At 41.4% G+C, this 23,169-nt stretch overlaps 1 long non-coding RNA gene across 1 annotated transcript in view; it reads right to left on the reverse strand.

Annotated features, from left to right (window-relative positions):
• Positions 1-22: 22 nt before the first annotated feature.
• The window catches only part of LOC126989186 (uncharacterized), a 26,085-nt gene continuing 2,938 nt past the window's right edge, over positions 23-23,169 (reverse strand). The window contains exons 2-3 of the long non-coding RNA XR_007742995.1: positions 2,744-2,854; positions 23-133 (exon numbers count right to left, since the gene is read on the reverse strand). This is a non-coding gene — a long non-coding RNA (uncharacterized LOC126989186). The remainder of the gene's footprint in view (positions 134-2,743; positions 2,855-23,169) is intronic.

Here is a 23,169-nt window from a genome sequence, read left to right on the forward strand (position 1 = left end):
ATATATATAAGCTGTAACTCACCAGGTCGGGAAGCGGCATTTTGAACGGACGCTGTTTGTTGACACTTGATTTGCAGGAGTTTGAGGAGTTGCAGGAGCGTGGCTTGCTGCTCCGAAGAACCCGCATATTTTTCTGTGATGTATAAAGGTTTTCCAACATTAATATCTTATAAACATCATCAAAGTAGACATAACACAGAGGAAATAAATAAGATACAGTATAAGGAGAGGGAGAAATATTCACATAAAAATCATATAGATACATTGACAGTCGTAATAGAGTACAGTAAAACCCCGATTATCCGAAAGCGGATTATCCGAAAAACCGGATTATCCGAAATTGATCTAGATAATGCAATTAAAAAAAAAAAATTTTTTCTATACTAAAACGTTATAAAACATCAAAAATAAATAAAAGTAACTACATATGTACTATATTAACACATTTAAAATTGATAAGAACAGTTAAAATGAATATGCTTTCTAATACGTATTGCCGAAATAGCTTGTAACGAATAGATCAATGTATTAGACAAAAACATTAAACAAACTCTCAACAACACCACGTCCGCACCTTCGCCCCAGCAAGGGCGTAGGTGCGAACGAACAAACTACTGCACGACTACTCTCACACCGTACTCTCAAGACAACGACACAAACACGACTCCCCTCTCCACTCCATGCCACATTCCCCTTCCAACATACGAGTTGCGCGATAATATGAGTCATCATACTGTGTCTCCACCTGCACGATGCATCAAGGTCACACTTGCAAGCTTGCACAACCATTCACAATCGCACTCTGCAACATTCACAATTCAGATCTGCAACGCTCACAAGTATCAACATACACTGGTCCAGACAAGGAGACACACAGACAAACATACAATAAAACATTTACATCACATGTTTTAAGCGTACTACTTTGTTTAGCGTAGCGTGTGTTTGTTTGGTTTCATTGTTTACATCGTCAGTCGGCGGCAGTCGCGTCACACACTTCACACTGGGCAGTCGCATCGATAGTGGAAGATATATGTATAGAATAATTCTTGTTTTCTGTTACGTATAAGGTATGTACGTCAACACGAAATAAAAAAATATAAAAAAAATTGTTTTCCATCCACAACACAATTTTTTTAAGATAAAAAGCAGCAGCGACAGCATCCTCATCCATCCTGGCTAATGGTCTGTCCATACTAGCTACATGTGTTCTAATGAGAAAATAAGAACCAAGGTGCAAGATCAAAGTGATATTCATCCAAACGAGAAAGCAAGACACAATGCCGACGATCAAACTGGCGGCCATAAATCCGGATTATCCGAAAAATCGGCTTATCCGAAAGAGGCTTCCCCCCTTCCATTTCGGATAATCGGGGTTTTACTGTATTAAGATATTGTTAAATAAATGGTTTCTCTCTCATCGTTAACATTTCATCGACGTCTGCTCCTAGGAGCTCCCACCAGGGGATGGCTACGGCAGAAGTTTCCTACTTTCACTATCCAGACACTCCCTCCTTGCCTGCTCAAAGTTTCTCAAAGATCTTTCACCCTTTTTCCTGATATACTCCTGCACAATCTCTCTTCATTGCACTGGAGGTCGTCCTCTAGCATTCCCTCCCTCTATCTCACTCACATACACCCTTCTGGTCATCTTACTCTCCTCCATTCGCTTCATGTGGCCAAACCACTTTAAAGTCTGTCGCTTCACTTCTTCCACCACTCCACACTTTTTCCCTTCACCCCAGTGACACATTTCAAAAGGCTCATACACACTTTCATTACTCATTCCATCCATTCTACTCACACCACAAGCACTCCTCAAATAACTCATTTTCCACTGCCTGCACTCAAGACCTCTGACTCTCATTCCAAGACCACATTTCACTTGCATATGTGAGGGTTGGTACTATTATTGTATTTCTCAAATCCCTTTTTACCTCCAGGTCCATACTTCTGCCAGCCATGATTCGTCCCAAAGACCCTACCACCCTTCTTCCTTGCAATGCCCTTTCTCTTATCTTTCCCTTCGTTTCACCATGCTTACACCTAACAGATCCAAGGTACTTAAACTCATTGACCTCCATTTCTTCACCATTCAAAATTATTTTGCATTCTTTTTCACATTCAACTCCCACTCTATATGGTCATAAAATATCTACAACCTCACTTCTACTTCGCTCACAATCCATCACTTTACTCCTGAAGGTGTAGAGTCAACAAAATTATTGGCCGAGGGAGGTAGAGAAAGGCTACAGGTGGCTCTTTTCCGTCTATTCCTTGTCTTCAACCACCTATTCCCTCCCTTCCCCTACACGCCGCCACGCCCACAGCCTACCACCACGATATCCTCCAGCCCTGTGTCTCCTGAAGGTGTGTAGTAATGAAACATACTGGCCGAGAGAGGTAGAGAAAGGCTGTGGCTCTTTTCCCTCTCTTACTCGTCTTCAACCACCTATTCCCTCCTTTCCCCTACACGACCACAGCCTACCACCACCAACTCCTCCAGCCCTGTGTCTCCTGAAGGTAGGTAGTCAACGAAATATATGGGCCAAAAGAGAGGTAGAGAAAGGGAAAGATGAGGACGAAGACATAGGGCACGGTTCTTTACCTTCTATTCCTTGTCCATCACCACTCATTTTCTCCTTTCCCCTACACGTCTACACGCCCACAGCCTACCGCCATCAGCCCTGTGTCTCCTGAAGGTGTGTAGGCAGCAAAATAAACTAGATAAGCTGTAACTCACCAGGTCAGGAAGCGGCGCTTTGAACGGACGCTGTTTGTTGACACTTGATTTGCAGGAGTTTGAGGAGTTGTAGGAGCGTGGCTTGCTGCTCCGAAGAACCCGCATATTTTTCTGTGATATATAAAGGTTTTCCAACATTATTATCTTATAAATATCAAAGTAGACAAAAAACAAAGGAAATAAATAAGATACAGTATAAGGAGAGAGATAAATATTCACGTAAAAATCATATAAATACATTGACAGTCGTAACAGTATTAATATACTGTTATATAAACTGTTTCTCTCTCATCATCATCATTTCATCGACGTCTGCTCCAAGGAGCTCCCACCAGGGGATGGCCACAGCAGAAGTTTCCAACTTTCACTATCCAGACACTCCCTCCTTGCCTGCTCAAAGTTTCTCAAAGATCTTTTCCCCCTTTCCCTAAAGTACTCTTGCACCCTATCCCTCCACTTCAATGAAGGTCGTCCTCTAACATCCCTCCATCTCACTCACATACACACTTCTGGTCATCTTACTCTCCTCCATTCGCTTCATGTGGACAAACCACTTTAAAGTCTGTCGCTTCACTTCTTCCACCACTCCACACTTCTTCCCTTCACCCCAGTGACACATTCCAAAACGCTCGTACACACTTTCATTACTCATTCCATCCATTCTACTCACACCACAAGCACTCCTGAAACAACTTATTTCCACTGCCTGCACTCTAGATCTCTGACTTTCATTCCAGGCCCACATCTCACTTGCATATGTGAGGGTTGGTACTACAGCCTGTTCACTTAAGCTAGATTCCTGGCACCTAGGCAGGTTGGTAAGCTTGCAGCTGATTGGCTGCCCCGCTCTCCCACTAACACTAATGTCAGACCACATCTTGCATGCTCGAGTGAGACATGTTTCTTTATTATATGCCATAGCTCAACTCATATACGAGCTAGCCAGTTTTGGTTGACACCATCAGACTCAGCAGTGACTGTAGAATCAAGATGTATTTTAAAAACTCGACAAAACAAAAAAGAAAATGGTATGACAATGAGTTGAACTGTGAAGATGTTAAAAAAATATTTATAACATGTTTTATTTATGCTCACTGTTTTCAACAGTTGTTCATTGACTGCAGAAATATATTATTACATGACGTAGGGAAATCTCTCATGAACACGATAGTGTGATCAGAATGCAGATGAAGCTCCACATATTGAAAACACAGGGTTGTTTATAGCAACATGTCCCTCACCCCAACCATCATGGTGCGCGTGTAATGCCCCGGGCTTTTATTTTCTCTTTTTCTATTTTCCTACACGTCCTCTGCGTGTATCGAAACACACGAGAAATTAATCAAGACAAGGTGAGGGTATTCCCCGGCTGCCTGGGATTGAACCCGCGACCAGCGTGACGGGAGAGCCACTCCTCACCGAGTCGGCCAAAGAGGTACCCCACTGGCTAAGTGGGTTATGGGAGGCTCGTTCATCAGGCCGTCGCCGCACTACACGCGCGACACTCATTTTTTTTATCATCATCATACAGGGTGTCTCGAGCGCCGTGATGGTTGGGGCGAGTGAAATGTTGCCATAAATAACTCTGTGTTTTCAATACGTAGAGCTTTAACTGCATTCTGATCACACTATCGTGTTCACGAGAAATTTCCCTACGTAATGTAATAATATATTTCTGCAGTCAATGAACAACTGTTGAAAACAGTGAGCATAAGTAAAACATGTTATAAATATTTTTTTAACATCACGGTTCAACTCATCGTAATACCATTTTCTTATTTGTTTTGTCGAGTTTTTAAAATACATCTTGATTCTACAGTCACTGATAAGTCTGATGGTGTCAACCAAAACTGGCTAGCTCATATATGAGGTGAGCTATGGCATATAATAAAGAAACATGTCTCACTCGAGCATGCAAGATGTGGTCCGACATGAGTGTTAGCGGGAGAGCGGAGCAGCCAATCAACTGCAAGCTTACCAACCTGCCTAGGCGCCAGGAATCTAGCTTAAGTGAACAGGCTATAGTATTGTATTTCTCAAATCCCTCTTTACCTCCATGCTCACACTTCTGCCATTCATGATTCGTCCCAAAGACCCTCCAACCCTTCTTCCTTGCAATGCCCTTTCTCTTATCTCTCCCTCCATATCACTGTGCTTACATATAACTGATCCAAGGTACTTAAACTCATTGACCTCCATTTCTTCACCATTCAAAATTATTTTGCATTCTTTTTCACGTTCAATTCCCACGCTATATGGGCATACAAAATCTACAACCTCACTTCTATTTCGCTCACAAACCATCACTTTACTTTTGTTGACATTTACTTTCAGCTTTCTCCTTTTACAGACACTATAAAAAACACTGACCAAATTTTGTGAGTCACTTTCATTTTCTGCAATCAGCAAACAGCATTGAATTCAGTTACACAGGATCATCCTCCTCTAAATCCGAATTGAATATTTGTTAATATAGTGTGTGTGTATGTATGTGTGTGTGTGTGCGTGTGTGTGTGTGCGTCTAATTCACCTCTTGGTTTGCTGCGGGTCTCTCTCGAGACAGCCAGCCGTTCCCCTACGGAAGGAGCTCAGAGCTCAGTGACCGATCTTTGGGTAGGACTGGGACCATTCACACACAACACACCGCGACAACGAGGTCACAACTCCTCGCCTTACGTCGCGTACCTACTCGCTGCTAGGTGAACAGGGGCTACACGTGAAAGAAAACCCAACCCAGCAAACCGTCACTGTCGGGCCTCCGTCGGCAAAATTTGTTACGTCAATTTGACAGAGCCTCTGTACTCCCAGCAAACATAACCGTCGGACCTCCGTCGGCAGAAGGTCGGCCACCATCGGCAAATATTGTTACGTCAATTCGACAGAGAGTCTCTGTACTCCCAGCAAACCGTCACCGTCGGGCCTCCATCGGCAGAAGGGCAGCCACCGTCAGCAAAATTTCTGACATCAAATCGACGGAGGGCCTCCGTACTCCAACGACTTCAGTTATCATCTCATGCAGTAACATGCTGTAAATGCGTGTGTAAAAGACGTTGTTTATGATTGTGGATATCTATGCGATGGATAATGAATCGATCAGTCTTTCCATAAACTGGAAACTACCATGGGCATATAGTACATACACTTTTGTGTACACACACACACACACACACACAATTACGCACACACACACGTGCACGCGTGTATAACACAATAATTATTAACATTCACCAGTGACGTGAATCCTTCTTCGATTACTTTTTCTGTAAATCAATCATTGTTATCATTATCAATATCTGTAAATTAAAATGAAATTATGTACTAAGTGGAATTCTATATCCATAATGTTATAGGAAAAAAGTCGGGCAATCATGATGTGTTAGATAATCTCGATCACTGACAGACGATCAGTGCTGGACGGCGACACAGTGTAGCTGGCGGCGGGTGTGAACCGTGGTAAGTGAGGCGTCTGCTCTTCCCTGCTGTATTTTGAAACACTTTTTTGTGCAAGGGAAGTTTGCTGAAGTTCTTATCATGTATCTTATGCTGTACTGTGGTAGTTAGTTGTAATAAGTGCATAAGATTAGTTGTAACTGGTGAAATGACTCATTCACAACCCAATAGTCTAGCTACTTTACTTTGTTTTCTCGTGATGTTTCTTTTTTTCTTTTTTTCTTTTTTTTACTTAAATTCTCACATTCTGTTCCTAATACTGCAATATTAAGTGTCAATGGCAGATTCGTTGTCATAATATTTATTAATATAGTAGCCTACTGCATAGTGTAACTGCATAATGCTTTTTTTATTAGTTTCCAGAATGTGTTCATGGGCATATGAGTAGCATATGAGAGCCGTGATGGAAAATAGGGATGTACCGATACCAAAATTTTGACCAATACCGATACCCCAATATTTGACCGAAACCAATACCTGTGCACTGAATTTTTTTATACAACAATTCCAGCAGCTAAAGGACAATATCAAATGTTAAGAAAAAAAAGACCCACTACTTGTTCCACCATAGAAGAAAAAAAAAAGTAATCAGAGCTGGCCTGAAAAAGGTGTCCATAGTCATGAATTTCTTTCTATCAAGTTTGTTATTAATAAACTTTGGTCTCTTAAGGACGGGTAAAAAACAATCAAATGAAAAAAATAGTAATATAAAGTAGTACTATTTATTTGATTATACATGGAGTATGGATTTTTGTGAAAGGCAAATACAGCACCCTCTCAAATTTCGCGCTCACTTCGTTCCGAAGGTATAGCGCTAAACTCGAGGTATTGAAAACACTGAAAAAGAGCTTATCTGTTCCGACCCCTGGAGATTTCTTTTCCCCCCCCCCCCCCCCCTACATTTGGGCTATGGCGCCGGTAGACTATCCATCTGGGCCTGATGGTGGGCCCCGAGCCCGTCATGGCGCAGGCAACTGTTTATACTGGCACCATTATAATTGGCCCATGCTGCCCCCTGGAGCTCACTTTTTTCCTCCTATACTCCCTTGTTATTTAAAAAACGTACCGTGGAAAAAGGAAGAAATCAGGAAGAGAGAACGGGTTGTTTTAAAGCCACAGGTGAAGTCTTATGATTGGCTGAGCTCTGAAAACAAGCTTGTGATTCGCTGGGAGTCCGATGACGTCATCGCCGGCGCTCACCCGGCCAGCGGCCTCGCTGCCTTGAGGCAGTATCACACTGGCCGTTTTCTTCTAACCATTGTGGCTATTGGCAACGCCCGTGCGCCCATCCGGGATCGAGTTGTCGGTTGTATGTAACCTGATGTCATACTGGGCCCTTTTCTTCCCACCGCGTTGGCGGCAGCTTGGGCAAACGCCAAATCCAACTTTTCCGAGTGTGCGTCACACACGGCCAAGGTCGGCTGGCCGTATACACATCCACAACGTAAACAAAGCACTTGCCCTGTATCAACATGGCGTCGTCTGCTAAAGTAAGGGCTGCTGTGGCTTGTGCTGTCATTACCCAAGTTATGGACTTGTTGCTGCAGTTAAATGGAAGGAAGAAGCTGTTGTGGGTGTGGCGTGTCTGTGGTTCTTCCGTGCCAGTTCTTATTGTCACCACTGCGCGTGAATGGCCAACCCACCCATCTAGACTCTGACCACACAAACACGTGGATCGAGTAACAACACACACACACACACACACACACCAGACTCATCATGAACCATGCAGATGTTTCTCACAAACAAAAATGGCTTTGCCATTTTCTAGAGTGTGTTAGAACTTATTAGGTGAGTGGTTCACACAAACCAAACATACCCAATGGCAAGAAGAGAGCAGTGTTAAAGACGACTGCTCTCTTCTTGCCAAGAGCCAGGTTAGGTTCATGTGAGCCACTCACCAAATACGTTCAACACACTCAAGAAATGGTGAAGTTGTTTCTGTTTGTCAGAAACATCTGCAGTGGTTCCTAATGAGTCTGATGTATGTATGTGTGTGTGTGTGTGTGTGTGTGTGTGTGTGTTATTCGATCCATGTGTTTATGTGGTTGAGTCAAGATGGGTGGGTTAGCCACGCACGCACAGTGGTGACAATGAGAACTGGCATGGAGGAAACACAGGCATGCCACACCCACAACTGTATTTTAACTGCAGCAACAAGTCCATAACTTGGGTAATGGCAGCACAAGCCCTTACTTTAGCAGACAACGCCCGACAGCCCTTACTTTAGCAGATGACACCAAGTTGATAGGCTACAGGGCAAGTGCTTTGTTTACGTTGTGGATGTGGATACAGGCAACCGACCTTAGCCATGTGTGACACACACCTGGAAAAGTTGGATTTGCCGGTTGCCCAAGCTACCGCCAATGCGGTGGGAAGAAAAGGGCTCAGTGTGACACCAGCTTACGGATAACCGTGAACTCGCTTCCGGTTGGGCGTACGGGCGTAGCCCGAAGCCCCAACGGTTGGACGGAAACGGCCATTGTGACACCACCTAAAGGCAGTGAAGCCGCTGATAAGGTGAGTGTCGGCGATGACATCATCGGACTCCCAGCGAATCACAAGCGTGTTTTCAGTACTGTCAGCCAATCATAAGGCAGCCACCTGCAACTGCAGCTTCAAAACAACCCATTCTCTCTCTCTCTCTCTCTCTCTCTCTCTCTCTCTCTCTTGCCACAGCCTCAATGTTTGGAGGAAAACGTCCAGTGTGATACTACCTTTAAAGGTAGAGTGCGTGACGTGTCAAAGCAGCGCGAAACTCAGGGTGATAATGCGCGAAACTCGTGATGGTAAGAATTTAGGACTAACCGCGAAACTTGTGGATCGCGAAATTCGGATAGCGCGAAACTCGAGAGGGTACTGTACTGTAATTTCTATAGTTACAATATAACTTCCAAAAAGCACGTTTGGTCAGTGTTAAAATCAATCCGTTCACTGAACGCAGCCAAAGGGCGCTGGCTAAATTCTGACAGGTTGACAGATACATAGAGAGGCTAACTCAGAAGATGGAGCAGAATGTGAATGGTACGTGTATCAGACCAGCATTTGCGTCACCCACACACTACATGCTCAGCTGCCAAGAGAGAAAAATGTTTAAATTGAATAATAAAATTATTTTACATCTCCATTGAATTATTGAACAAATTCCGGGATTATCGTATTATCATACAGGCGTTATTGTACATCACACAAACAGTCGGATTTCCGTATTTGTATGATAATTATTATTGTACGACTGGCAAGGCTGATGAGGCGAGTGTCGGGGCTGCCAATCCCGCGCCGAAGCTACTAAACCTGTATTGTACGCATCCGCAGTACCAAAGGCTATACTGTATAACTAAGTATTATATACTTGTATTCAAAGTAATATGAATCTTATCGCTTAAAGTGATGAGAATTAAATCACGGGAAATTCCAAACTATGTAGCATCATGATACTAGATAATTTCACTTTTCTAATATTTTTTTTCAAAAATTTTGAAAATCCAATTTCTGTTCAACAAAATTATTTGCAACAAGTGACATGCGACAAACAAAACTCCTTCAAGTATCGGTAGTATCGGCAGAAAATCAGCCGATGCCGATACTCTTAAAATGTGCCAATACAATTACCGATACCGATACATGGGTACATCCTTACTGGAAAAGGTGGTGAAAGAATGGCTCCGGACAGTTAAACATGGGGATGCTGAACTACAGGGCTTCACAACATACTACTTATGCCAGTAATTTACAGGATAGTAGCAGCAGCTAACAGCAATAAAAAAGTGACAATTTTAGAAGGACTAAGGACTGCTTTCACAGTCATCTGGTACGCATCCTAACCAAAGGCCCTATCATCCTACCAGCACACAATACAAATGTGTTATCACATAATGAATGTCTCAGGAATTCGAAAATATACAACACAATGCTGTATTGTCGATGAAATGCACCTAAAAAATAAATAAGGCAGGCGGCGTCAGCTGTTGTTTTCTGCGCAGTAGAGCAATGCACCCGCACCACCACAAGTATGTTCAGGCGATGACAATTTTTTCATATAACACAGCGTCTTCCCATTATGAATCAGTGCCTGTCTGGCAGCCGAGGAGTTAAGGTGCGTGTCATCTGTCTTTGATCACGATATTGTTTGCCAAATTTTGTTTATTTGAATTTACTGAAATGGCGAAATAAACGATACTATATGTGAGAAATTGGCGAAACTGATGACGCTGGCAAAATAAATGGCGAAATTAATGACGCATTTTATGATTTTCACCATATTACCTAACAACTCAGGTTGTCATGATGCCTTCTATTAAAAATTTCCATCATGTTTCTCTTTTAGCTTACAATCGTGCCTAATCCCTAGAGGCCATCTCAGCCAATAAGAGTAGGCAAAAAACACTCCCAATGGTCTCCAGAGGACATGCAACGTGCCCTCAAAGCATGCAGGGAGGATCAAGTTACTCCTTCTGAGGCTGCCAGGACTTTTAACATACCAAGGAAGACACTGACTGACAGGTTACATGGCTAAGTTAGTGATGATTGCAAGGCAGGGAGGAAAAGGACTTTGACACCAGGACAGGAGAGAGACTTGTGCAACTACATTGGCTACATGGCTGGGAGGGGATTTCCTCTGACTATTAATCAAATTTTGATGCTTGCTTGGTGTATAGATAAAATAAATGGAAGGAAAGTGTTTGGATCATCAGGTCCTTGTGAAGGATGGCAGAGGTCATTTTGGCACAAATATCCCGATGCCACCAAGTTGAGACGACCTGACAGGATGGACTGAGGAAGGGAACTCTACTCTACAGTTGACATTATCAGGGACTACTTTCAGCTTCTTAATTAAGGAACATCTAAATAAGGGTGGATATTTAGAGAGACCTCAAGATATCTACAATTGTGATGAAAGCTTGTAGATTTAAATAAATGTACACAGAGGGTAGTTATTCCCAAAAGAATGAAGCATGCTCACTCTAGGGATGTTGCCTCATCAGAACACATAAGTATTCATTGCTGTGTGTCAGCTGCTGGACATGCCATACCACCCTTCATAATATTCAAGAATTCTTTTCAAGGAGGCAAGTATGCAAAGGATGGGCCTGATGGTTGCCTTTATGGTAAGCAAGAATCTGGCTTTATGGATTGTGATCTCTTTTTCACATGGTTTCAGCAGCTATTCCTACCTCATACTCGTCCCACAGCTGAACGGCCAGTCCTGCTTTCGTCAGATGGGCATATTTCTCACTGTTCCCCACAGGTTATTGAACTGACTTGTAAAAATAATGTTACACTATTTGCTCTTGCCCCACACACTACTCATATCTGTCAGCCTCTTGATGTAGCTGTGTACAAGAGCTTCAAGTCAAAGTTGGGAAAGATAGTTAATTTAGGAAAAGCAATGGACTGTATTGGCTATCAGTTCACCTCTTCGCCGCCTGAGGCCCCTGGCGTGCGATCAGGTCTAAAGAAGAAGAAGCGGCGACAAACGTAAACAAACATTGGCTGGAGGGGCTGTGGAGGCCGTGGCCCCACAGAATAACTGACCCTCTATAAAACACTTCCAATGGAAAAAGAAGGTCACGCACGTGGAAGCATTGCCCACGGCGTCTTGCACATACCAATGAATCACATTTATTTCCAGTATTTGGTCCCAGAACTCAAACTGTATCTCGAGAACAGGGGAGTTCAGGTGACGGCGTACTTAATATACCATACAAGCACGAAAGACAAGCTTGTATCAAACTGTATTGTCGGATCATACACGAACAATTTACAACCTGTCAAGTAACTTTAATTCATCTCATTGTAGGTACATAAAATGACGTCTGGCTCTGTCAGTGTTTGTATGCAAGTTTAGTGGATTTATTTATAACATGGGTCATATTCAAAGCAGCCGAGGTATAAGCACAATCAACAAACAGTATTGACTATTTCATGTTACTTTGAATACTAATTGTTATTTACATGCAGGAAATTATTAAAATACCCTTGATTTGCACTTGCACAGCCAGATCATTTAATGTACCTGAACAGATATGAATTATAGGCATTTGAGGAGCCATAGATCCTTCGGGTATGATCTGACTATTCCGTTTGATACAAGCTTGTCTTTTGTGTTCTTGTTATGGTATATTATTATCAATGCCAAGCGGTTTGTTAAGGATTTTGAAGGATTTTATTTTTTTGTCGTGGCCTATTGCACCGTTAGGCTTTTTCACTGGTGGGGCCTGATAGTCGGCCCAGCCCATTGTAGCGCAGGCGAGTGTTTTATAGAGGCACCCTCTAATTGTTTTGGCTCATACGACCCCCTGGAGCTCATCTTTGAGGCTCTCTTTGGAGAGGTAATCTAGAGTCCGGGTTGATCGGTGGTCTTCAGGGCAGCATGTGGGTAGTCTTGGCCCACTTGGTGGTGACTGAAAAATCCCAGCTGTGTGACGGCCAGGATTCGAACCCGCGTCCTTCCTGGATCTCTCGGAAGCAGCGCCGGCATGCTAACCACTCCGCCACTGCCTCCCCAATATATTATTGAAAAATTAGCTGAAATGTCTATCACAACATTTGAACTTCACGTATTCACAAACTAAAATGCACAGGTGGAACAATTATCAAAATTCCCGCTATGCTGATTAACATGAAATGAAACGGACCATAGGCTACACACATTATTATTATTATTATTATTATTACCGTTACTATTATAAGGATTAGGATTATTATTATTGATATCATAACATAGTATCATTACATTATTATTTTATATTGTTGTAACTGACTTGAAATGAAAACTTACTCAGTTTTTGTGGTATAGTTATACTTACCCATCTCCACACCAGCCTCCTCTTTTTTTTTTAAATGGATATTAAAAAAAAGGCTCATCAATTGGCTGCTGCCATTTGTCATAGATGTGTAAATACTTCATAAATCAAGACTATGTTTTAAATAAAATATACACAATATTTTTCAGTTTATCATGACATATCCGGCAGTAGTAAAATAACTGGAAAAAGAGCGTAATATCCATTTACATAAAGCTTATGTGGTCCACTAGCAACATAATCAATGAGAATAAGATTATTCATTAAGTAATATGTGCACAAGCTCCAAAAAGTATGCAACCTCAATCAGTCATATAATTTAAACAAACAAGGGGAATGACAATTTGAAATATGAGCTACTCATAATTTATACCCATGTAACATATTCCAACCTAAAGGGTTATGTTGAGTTAGGAACGTAAAATTAGATTAATATAGATTTCTTAAGTTCGTTTATGAAAAATATATATGATGCACTCCATATTCCCCTCCGTTGATAACAAAGGCACAGTGTGAAGTGAATCGCACATATCTATGGCAATCAATTAAAGTTAACAAAATAAATATAAATTACCTAACCCAACTAGATCTAACTTAACCTAACCAGATGTGCTGATATTTCATCTCCTACTTAATAAATTACTATTTTTATTGTCATATATATGAATTGTACATGTATCTTCAAACCTCCCAAAAATCACTGGGAAAGAGTGTAGAGATCAAAACAGCTGTGAAAACAGCCACAAAATGTGTGGGAGTCCATGCGGCCGTGGGCGACAAAGCCCATAGGTACGTTAGGTCAGGTTAGGTTAGTTTAGACCTTGCAAGTTTATTTTCAATGATAAATATGCAGTACATCAATTTCATCAGTGGCAGAGTAAGCTACAGTGGTGAGCCACGGGTTTGCACCACCCGTGGCAATGCGAGTTCCCTAGCATATTCCGGTCTTTCACATTTGTTTTAATTTCTAAAATCTTTTCCACTGATTTCTGGGAGATCCGAAGGTTACTAGGATATGAATATGAGACGAACCGTTGGTTGAGTAGGGGACGAGATAATGACATGAAACGGCAGAATTTACTCTTTACTACACTCCAACACGACTTCTGCGTGTAACGAAACACACAAGAAATTAATCCAGACAAGGAAAGGTTTTGCCGGCGCCAGGGATCGAAACCGCGACCAGCAAGGTGAGAGAGCCACTCCTTAACCAGTCGTCCATCTTAAAGAAGTACCCCCACTCGCGGAGTGATTTATGGGAGGCTCACCCATTAGGCAAGTCGCTGCAGTACAGACACGTTAAAACCAGTGCACTTGAAGAGAAATTAAATACAACACAAAGTCAGTGTTAACCTTAAGCAAGATGGCTACCGTTACTTCAAGATTAGCCGATGCATGTTTAAAAGTGGTGAGACACAGTAAGGGCTTCAATGTGTAACCACAAGCTTTATTTTATTTATATTGCAACCACATGGGTAAATCTTAGGAATAGCGGCTCCAAGCGGGTGCACATTTAGGGCACGGTGTGGTGGTAATTACAACATTTCTAGCATGTACGACGGGGTTTTGACAAGCGGACAGGCGTGTTAGTCACAAGGGGTGTATTTTACCATGCGGGCTCTTTCCTTTCTTCACCCCGGCGCTCGCAGTCTCATCGCCCATCGACTTGGAAGAAATCGTGAGGTCAGCGTGGAAAAATACACCCCTTGAGACATAAACACGCCTGTCCGCTCGTCAAAACCCCGTCGTACGTGCTATAAATGTTGTAATTACCCGCTAGGAGCCGCTATTCCCAAGATTTACCACCATATGTACTGTGGACCGCTTTCACAGTCACTTTGTTTGTGGGAAGGGTGGGAAGGGAGTGAAGGCCAGGGTGTGAAGAGAGTGAAATATCGGGCAGTGCAGCATGAAGTGTTCTGGTGTCAGGCTTCCCTTATTTGTTTGTGTGACAGGTTGTGTGGGGCACCACGGGCAGTGGCGCTATGTATGGGGTGTCAGGGAGCGGGTCACGTCCGTCTTGGGATGGACTGGCGAGGAGCGAGGAGAGGTTGTCACTTTGTGATCGGTGGTGATCGTCTTGGTGTTGCGCCTGTGGTCTAGTGAAGGAAGGCCTGCCTCTGCCTGCAGGGCCAGGGTGGGAGATGACCTGAAGGCACCGAGGGCAACTCTAGAGGGTCGAAAGACAGGAGCAGTGCCCGGCCAGGGAGACCTTGTTTACAATGGCTTCGGTGTTCGGGGCAGTTTGGCGCTGCTTCCAACGGGAAGGCATCTCTAAATCACTTATCTTGAGACCAGAAGTGAAAATAGCTACAGGTACTTAAACTAGCAATTATTTAACAGGAAATTAAATCATTCTTAAGCTGCTGGAGAGCAAAATAAGGAAAATGCAAAACCTCCCACTGTGTTTTCCCTGTTTTGGGCGGCTCAGGAAGAGGCTGCGGCCCGCGCCACATTCGCCCCTCAGTGGTCACATACACCACACACAGACGCAAACCTTAAAACTTTGCCAGCAAAGGGTAAGTACATTTTTTTTTCTTACCAACAGATACCACGTTTTTAAGTTTGGCTCCAAAGGACAACCAGTATTATTTTTTTCCAAAATAGAAAAGAGGAACCGAGTTAAGTCAAAATAGTACTTTCGTTATGTTTCCCCGAGTCTCCGAGTGCGGCGCTGCACGGAAAGCCAATACGGTCCATTAGAGGTAACTTTTGGATTGCAAAGAAAAACGTTGCAAGAATCATGAAAAAAGAAAAAAAAACATTTGATGACAGTATTGTAATGCGGGGAAAACTGAGAGATCGGTAATCTGTAATAACTGATGTGTTGCTTGTGAATCAAGTGGTTACGAACCGCAAGACAGACAGACGAACCAGATGTGGAGCTGGTGGCGTGACTACGCCTCAGCCGAAGGTGCTGAATTATCATGTTAGTTTTTTTTGGAGGAGGGACGAGCAGAATTTTTCCCCTGTATTCTAGAAGAACGACATATGTATCCTTAAATCCTGATTTTACTGTCCACAACTTATATTTGACACGAAAGTTTTTTAATGATTTACATAGAGCATCATTTACAAAGTTACATGTGTGTGGGCATGATTTAGCTGTGGAGACTGGTCGGTGGAATAGGCGAGGCAGGGGGCGCCTTCCCCTGGAAAAGCGGCTTTGCCCGTGTGGGGAGGTGCAGACTGAACTACACGTGGTGGAGTCTTGCGCCCTCACACAGCCATTGCGAGAACACTAACACTTTGCAACATGGCGAGAACTTATGACAAAAGATGCACATGTCGCAGCAAGAATTGCTTCATTTCTTACTTTCTACATTTCATTGATATTGTCTTCCTGAACACTGGAGTCATGGTCGTTTGTATATAGTCAATACGCCATTGAAATTGTCTTTCATTTATTGTCTTAGTTCTGTAATTCTGTCTTTTTAGTCAGGTAAATCTTATGTCATTGTTCTATCGCATAGTTCTGTTTGTGTACCAAATGTCATGCCTTTAGTCAGGCTTTTATTTGTTCTGTTTTTAACTTTTATTTGTTCTGTTTTAACGTTCCTCTGCTTTAGGTTTTTCTTTTTTAGATTTTCTTATCTTAGAGTGTCTTCTTAACATGTCCAGGCTATTAACATTTTAGTATATTTATTTTAGAGAATTTGTCATCTTTTAGGGTTCCTCTGTTTTTTCGTTTTTATCATGGTATTTTTTTTAAATTTCAAGATATAAGTAGTTTCATATAATTATCAAAATTTGTAAAGTTTTAATTTTTTTTAACTATTTTTATGCCAGTAACGACACCAGAGCTGTGTATATTTTAGTGATTATATAAAGATTTTACGGAAGTGCTGAATGTGGACTACAAATTGGAAATGTGGTTATATTAACAAAATTAACATTCTTAAATAACTTCCGATTTATGTATGATGTTTTGGTTTTATGTACATTTGTGGTCAATAAATATCTATCTTTCTACCTATCAAGTGAGAGAACCAGTTGCTTCGGAACTCTTTCTGAACTGGTGGAACAGGCCAAGTGTATGTTAACTAAACCACTGATAAATGCGTTCACTAGCCTCTGGCTAGCCGCGGGCAGTGGGAGGGGAGGTGATAAGCTGACTGTGTGAGGTTGTCTCCCTCACACACCGTCTGGACCTCACCCCCACAGGTACGTTGAACCCAGTTCCTAGGCACCAAGCTTGTTAGTGTTATCTTGATACAAAGTTAATGTTACTTAAAGAGTTGAATTGACACACCGTCTGGACCTCACCCCCACAGGTTCCCTAGCATACTGACTGAGCTGGTACCTCACTTGTGTGTCATTATATACAGTATGTGAACATTCCCTTTTGTGTGGGCTTATGATCACCCACTTGGTATCTTAACCCCACATGAATACCTTGCCGCATGATTATCTTTGTGAACACATATCGATCGGTGGTTGAAGGGATATATTTTATTATATAACTATGCACCATAGAAACTTGACTAGGGTAGTTTTGTTAGCTATGGTCAGGTCTCTATATCTCCATATATTTTATGAAATTAACTGTGATTGGGTGGGCCCTTCTGGTGATTGGAATGATGAGTTGTAATCAGTATTGTAAAGTAACTCGGTAAAAGCTCGCTACCATTACCAACAGAATAATGAGTTGTCAGTGGCATTGTTAATTAATATCAGTGTGCTCGCTACCATTACCAACCGTGATGAATTGTAAATAATATTGTTACTTAATTTCAATAAGCTCGCTACCATTATATATCAACATAATGTGAATAAACCTCATAATTTAACATTTGTGTTGCGTCACCCTAACAACTAGGAAGCACACTTCTAGTAAAATATTAAAAAGAGTTGAAGGCAACACACTAGTGGCATAAGCAGTGGGATACTCATCATTAATTGCCTAAGTGCTTACTAATCACAGAATATGTGGAAATAGCTTTAATAGGCCATAGCCAAATTCAATAACAGCTCACCTTTGAAGTGAGGATTGTTAAGGTTATTCCCGAGTGAAGTGCGAGTATATATTCCCGAGTGAAGAGCGAGTATGCAAATGCAGAGTTTTATTACTAAAGTTTAAAAATATTAATCATTATTATTCTTAGATTAAAATTTATTTACTAGACTTAATTAATCATACTTTGTTTTACTAAATTTACCGGTCGGGCGAAAACTCGTGAATAGGCCTCCTATCACTGCAAGTTAAATACGGTTTTAAGAATCTGGCAGAGTCTAAATAGGTAGAATTTAAGTTAGAAGTAGGATAGGTGGTCTTACTTTAAAAGGATCCATCATATTGCAACTGTCGGTTGAAGCAGTTTCTAAACATGGGTTCGGAAGTGATAATTTTTGTTTGCTAAATGAGTTATTTAAATTTGACCTACTGTAATATTTCTTGGAAAATCGTCTCTCCATTTTGATAAACGTTTAACTTCAGTCTGTTAATCACAAGTAAATATTCCATATCGGTGCAACTTGAAAGTAGTCGTCTGTCACTATGTAGAACAGATCCAACTAGAGAACGATTCAAGGACTATAGCATCCCTGGCAGGAATTACCATCAGTAGGGAAACCGTTGTAAAAAGGTGTCTATCTGACCAACTTGTTTGCGGGAGGTCAGAAAACCCGATATGTGTTCACCCTCATCAGTCATTATAGTAGATTCGTAACATTCCACCCCCTTAAATCTAAACACACACAAGTGGTGGAGGCTCGAGGACAGTATGTGGCTGACTACGGGACGACCAAGAAGGTATCGACCTGGACAACGGGGGCGAGTCCGTATAGAACGCCTTCCCAGATTTCTGCCAGCAACACCTCAAAGCATTATATTCCCCTACCACCTATCGCCCCGCTGGAAACGCAGTCTAGGAGAGGACGCCTCGCACACAAGTCTCTCCTGGCTGTGCTGTGCCAGGGTCATCTTTTACGGTGGCCATGACTTCTCCAGACGAGTTAGGAGTGACGATCCAGTGAGACATGAAGTGTTTAGAGTGTTTGTAAGGCTATTGGTAACCCTATGGTACACTAACACACCTGGCGGAGACGCGAGTAGTAGTTGGAAGGTTTTGTGATATGGTAGCCACTTTATTTCGCAGAAATTGGCTGCAACTAATAGTCAACACGGGTTGCGCCGCTGTGGGCCGACTTCAGGATGTGGCGAGCTCTCGTATCCCCACCTTAGGAGACATGACGAAATGAAAGGTTAGAATGAATGAGGGAGTGATAGTAGACTAGAGTGAAAGGAATGGGTGACTGAGGTGCCGAATCTTGCCATCGAGAGTACCAGGGGACTTAAGGTTAAGTCCCTACACTGCCGGCGGGTCAGGAGGTTGGCTGGGGTGGAACTGCCTATCACTAATCTTGGTGTTAGGTCTCAAAAGGGACATTGTGGAGTTATGTCTCAAAGGGACATTGTGTAGTGACCAGATTGTGGTCACTGGTTAGGGATAATGAGCTCCGTCCAGAGTAATGTTAAGTGCCAGGGGTTACTACAGTCAGGTAAGAGAGATAACTCCCCTAGAGGGGAAAGACAGATTGAACCTTGGATTGTGAAGGAAGGATTTGAGGGGTGAAAAATTCAATGTCCAACATCAAAGCTGGCTTTTGTAAATGTGGTATATATCCTTTCAACCCCAATGCAATAGATAAAAGTCTACTCCTAAGAAATAAGCTCCTTCCAGACACTAACATTGACCTTGCTGAGACACCAACTAGCTCTGCAATAGATGCTGCCACACAAACTGAGGAAAACATAACAGATGATATTCAGACACTTCATGACATCCCTCAGGAAGAGCCTGGCTCATCAGCAGACTCTATTGCTCTGTGCCGAGCAGATTCTGTAGCCAGTATGCCTCTACCAGCTCAGTACATATCACTATAAATGAGGAATTAAAATCCAGTAGTACACACAGTCCTACCCAGGTCATAAGTCCTCAAAATCCCAACACCAACACACTATTTGCCTGTGGTATTCTATCTACTGAAACTTCCCAGATCCCCTTCCCTCCTGCAGAAGAAATACCTCGGGGTCGTAAACGACCACTGAGAATACAGTCTAAAGCTCGAGTCATGACTGCTGAGAATGTACAGCAGGATATTGAGAGGCAGCAAACGGAAATTAATGCTAAAGCAACGAAGCGTCGAAAGACTGATGCTCCTACGGGAAAGGGCAAGGGTAAAGGTAAAGGGTCAGCTACAAATTCGAAATCCACCAAAGACAAGAAGCAAACCAGGATTTCTGAAACAGGTGAAGAAAATGTAGGTCTAATGGAGGACCAGACCTGCAATGGATGTGGCATGGACTGGGATGATGAAAGGGAAGTTTTACAGTCAAAATAGGTTGGATGTGAGACCCAAGGATGTCCCCACTGGACATGTCCCCGGTGCCTACCTCTGGTATTTGATTAAAAAGATGAATACTTTTGTGATGATTGTGTCCTGTTAGGTGTTTTATTTTTCTAAATATCAAGGAAAAGGATTTGTTTGTATTTGTTTGTTTGCCATCAATAACTTCTTTAAGTTTTTTTTTTTTTTTTTTTTTTTAATCTGCCCTTGTTGTGAGGATTAACTTTATAGATCTGAGAGTGCTGTACTTCAATTCAAGCTGTGAGGATAAGTCTTTAATCCTATGTTATCGAGCATCATCATGTCTTTTAGTTTACTCAAAATGTTTTGTTTATTTTCAATTATTTCATGCTTCTTTATTTTTGCTATAAAATTTAGCATGACCTTTTTTTTTTTTTAAAGTTAAGAGGATACCATTACATTTGTCTTATGTGTTACTATATGGTATATTTCCAAACCTATTGATAATTTGTTGAGATAATTTTGTAGTTTTTATAAATTAATCCCTGTAATCCAAGAAGCATGTTGGTAGCATTAATTGCCAGCAGTACTTTCTCTCCCTCAACATACCTTATTTACTGTACACATATAAAACTTACTTAATTACCTAACAGCCTCCTTACATATATCTACCAACATTTCAGTCTAATCCGTGGTCTTTAAAATCATTTAAATCCCAAGTGTAAGCCAGCATTTTTAAATACCGCACCCACATTCTTTCTCTACTCCTCATGCTAAAAAGCCTTGGTTTAATCATGCTTGTTCTCGTGCAATTAAAGATAGAGAGGCAGCTCACAAAAGGTACCAGAGCCTTCACACTCCTACTAACCATGAACTTTACATTTCAGCCCAGAATCGTGCCAAATCTATTCTCCAACTTACCAAAACATCTTTCATCAACAGAAAATGTCAACACCTTGCTTTTTTCTAATTCCTCCCGTGACTTCTGGCACCTAGCCAAAAATATCTCCACCAATTTCACTTCTTCCTCTTTCCCTCCTCTCCTTCACCCTGACGAGAGCACTGCCGTCTCATCTATCTCTAAGGCTGAACTCTTCGCTCAAACTTTCTGTAAGAACTCCACCCTGGACGATTCTGGGCATATTCCTCATACTCATACCCCCCTCTGTCTCCTTTATGCCTGCTATTAAGATTCTTCATAATGATGTTTTAAATGCCCTCTCTGGCCTCAACTCTCAAAAGGTTTATGAACCTGATGGAGATGATTGTCCTTAAAAACTGTGCTTCCGTGCTGACACCCTGCCTGGTCAAACTCTTTCGTCTCTGCTTATCAACTTTCCTTCCTGCTGGAAGTATGCCTTTGTACAGCCTGTGCCTAAGAAGGGTGACCGTTCCAATCCCTCAAACTACCGCCTCATAGCTTTACTTTCCTGTCTATCTAAAGCTTTTGAATCAATCCTTAACCGGAAGATTCAAAAGCACCTTTCCACTTCTAACCTTCTATCTGATCGCCAGTATGGGTTCCGCAAGGGCGTTCTACTGGCAATCTTCTTGCACTCTTAAGTGACTCTTGGTCATCCTCTCTTAGCCGTTTCGGTGAAACTTTTTCAGTTGCATTAGACATATCGAAAGCCTTCGATAGAGTCTGGTACCAGTCTTTGCTTTCTAAACTGCCCTCTTTCGGATTCTATCCCTCTTTCTGTTCCTTTATCTCCAGTTTCCTTTTGCGGACGTTCTATCTCTGTGGTGGTATACGGTCACTGTTCCTCCCCTAAACCTATCAACAGTGGTGTTCCACAGGGCTCTGTCCTATCACCCACTCTCTTCCTGTTATTCATCAATGATCTGCTTTCCATAACAAACTGTCCTGTCCACTCATACGCTGCCGACTCCACTCTGCATTATTCAACTTCTTTCAATAGAAGGACCTAAATTGCGCCCTTTCAAAGATTCACGAGATCTGGGGGGGTATCATTCCTGTGAACCCTAGTACTACTAGCCTACTTATTATAATGATACTAATAACAATACTACTACTACTACTACTACTAAAACTTTTACTACTACTACTAATAATAATAATAACAAGACATGTTGCGATTACTTATGTTATGTAATCAATTAAAATTACGATTACTTCATATTTTCACGATTACGATTACGATTACAATAAAATCAATTACGATTACGATTACATGATGTATTAATCGTGATTACAGGATGGACTGAAAGGTGAACTTGCAAATTTCATACACATGTACCATACTATATATTAAATTGGTTGAATTACTACAGATATTTAGATTACATACTTGCTGTGCAAGAAACTATTAACTAAAACTTTGCTAATGTAATAGCAAAAGTAATCACAATTACGATTACATTATTAATGTATTCAATAACGATTACTTAGCAAAAAAACAAGAGGGTAATCGATTACAATTACGATTACTTGAAAACTGTAATCGATTGTAACTGATTACAATTACAGATTACAATTACCCCATGTCTAATAATAATAATAATAATAATAATAATAAAAGAAATAATAAACATACAAAGTAAATAAAAGATATTGCGAACATTATCGTAGTTGTATTTGTAAAAAAATAAAAAATAAAATAAAAAATGCTTGCCAAGCGGCGCCAGATGGATATGGTGAATTCAAATTTTGCTTTCTTCCTTTAGCATGTAACTCTAACAGATCTAACCTTTAATTGCAATGCTGGCAAATATTATGTGAATATTAAACATTAAATATATATATATATATATATATATATATATATATATATATATATATATATATATATATATATATATATATATATATATATACTGTAACTCGATTTACGCGAG

The sequence above is a fragment of the Eriocheir sinensis genome, unplaced genomic scaffold (genome assembly GCF_024679095.1).
Source record: "Eriocheir sinensis breed Jianghai 21 unplaced genomic scaffold, ASM2467909v1 Scaffold109, whole genome shotgun sequence".
In the NCBI taxonomy this organism is placed as follows: Eukaryota; Metazoa; Arthropoda; class Malacostraca; order Decapoda; family Varunidae; genus Eriocheir; species Eriocheir sinensis.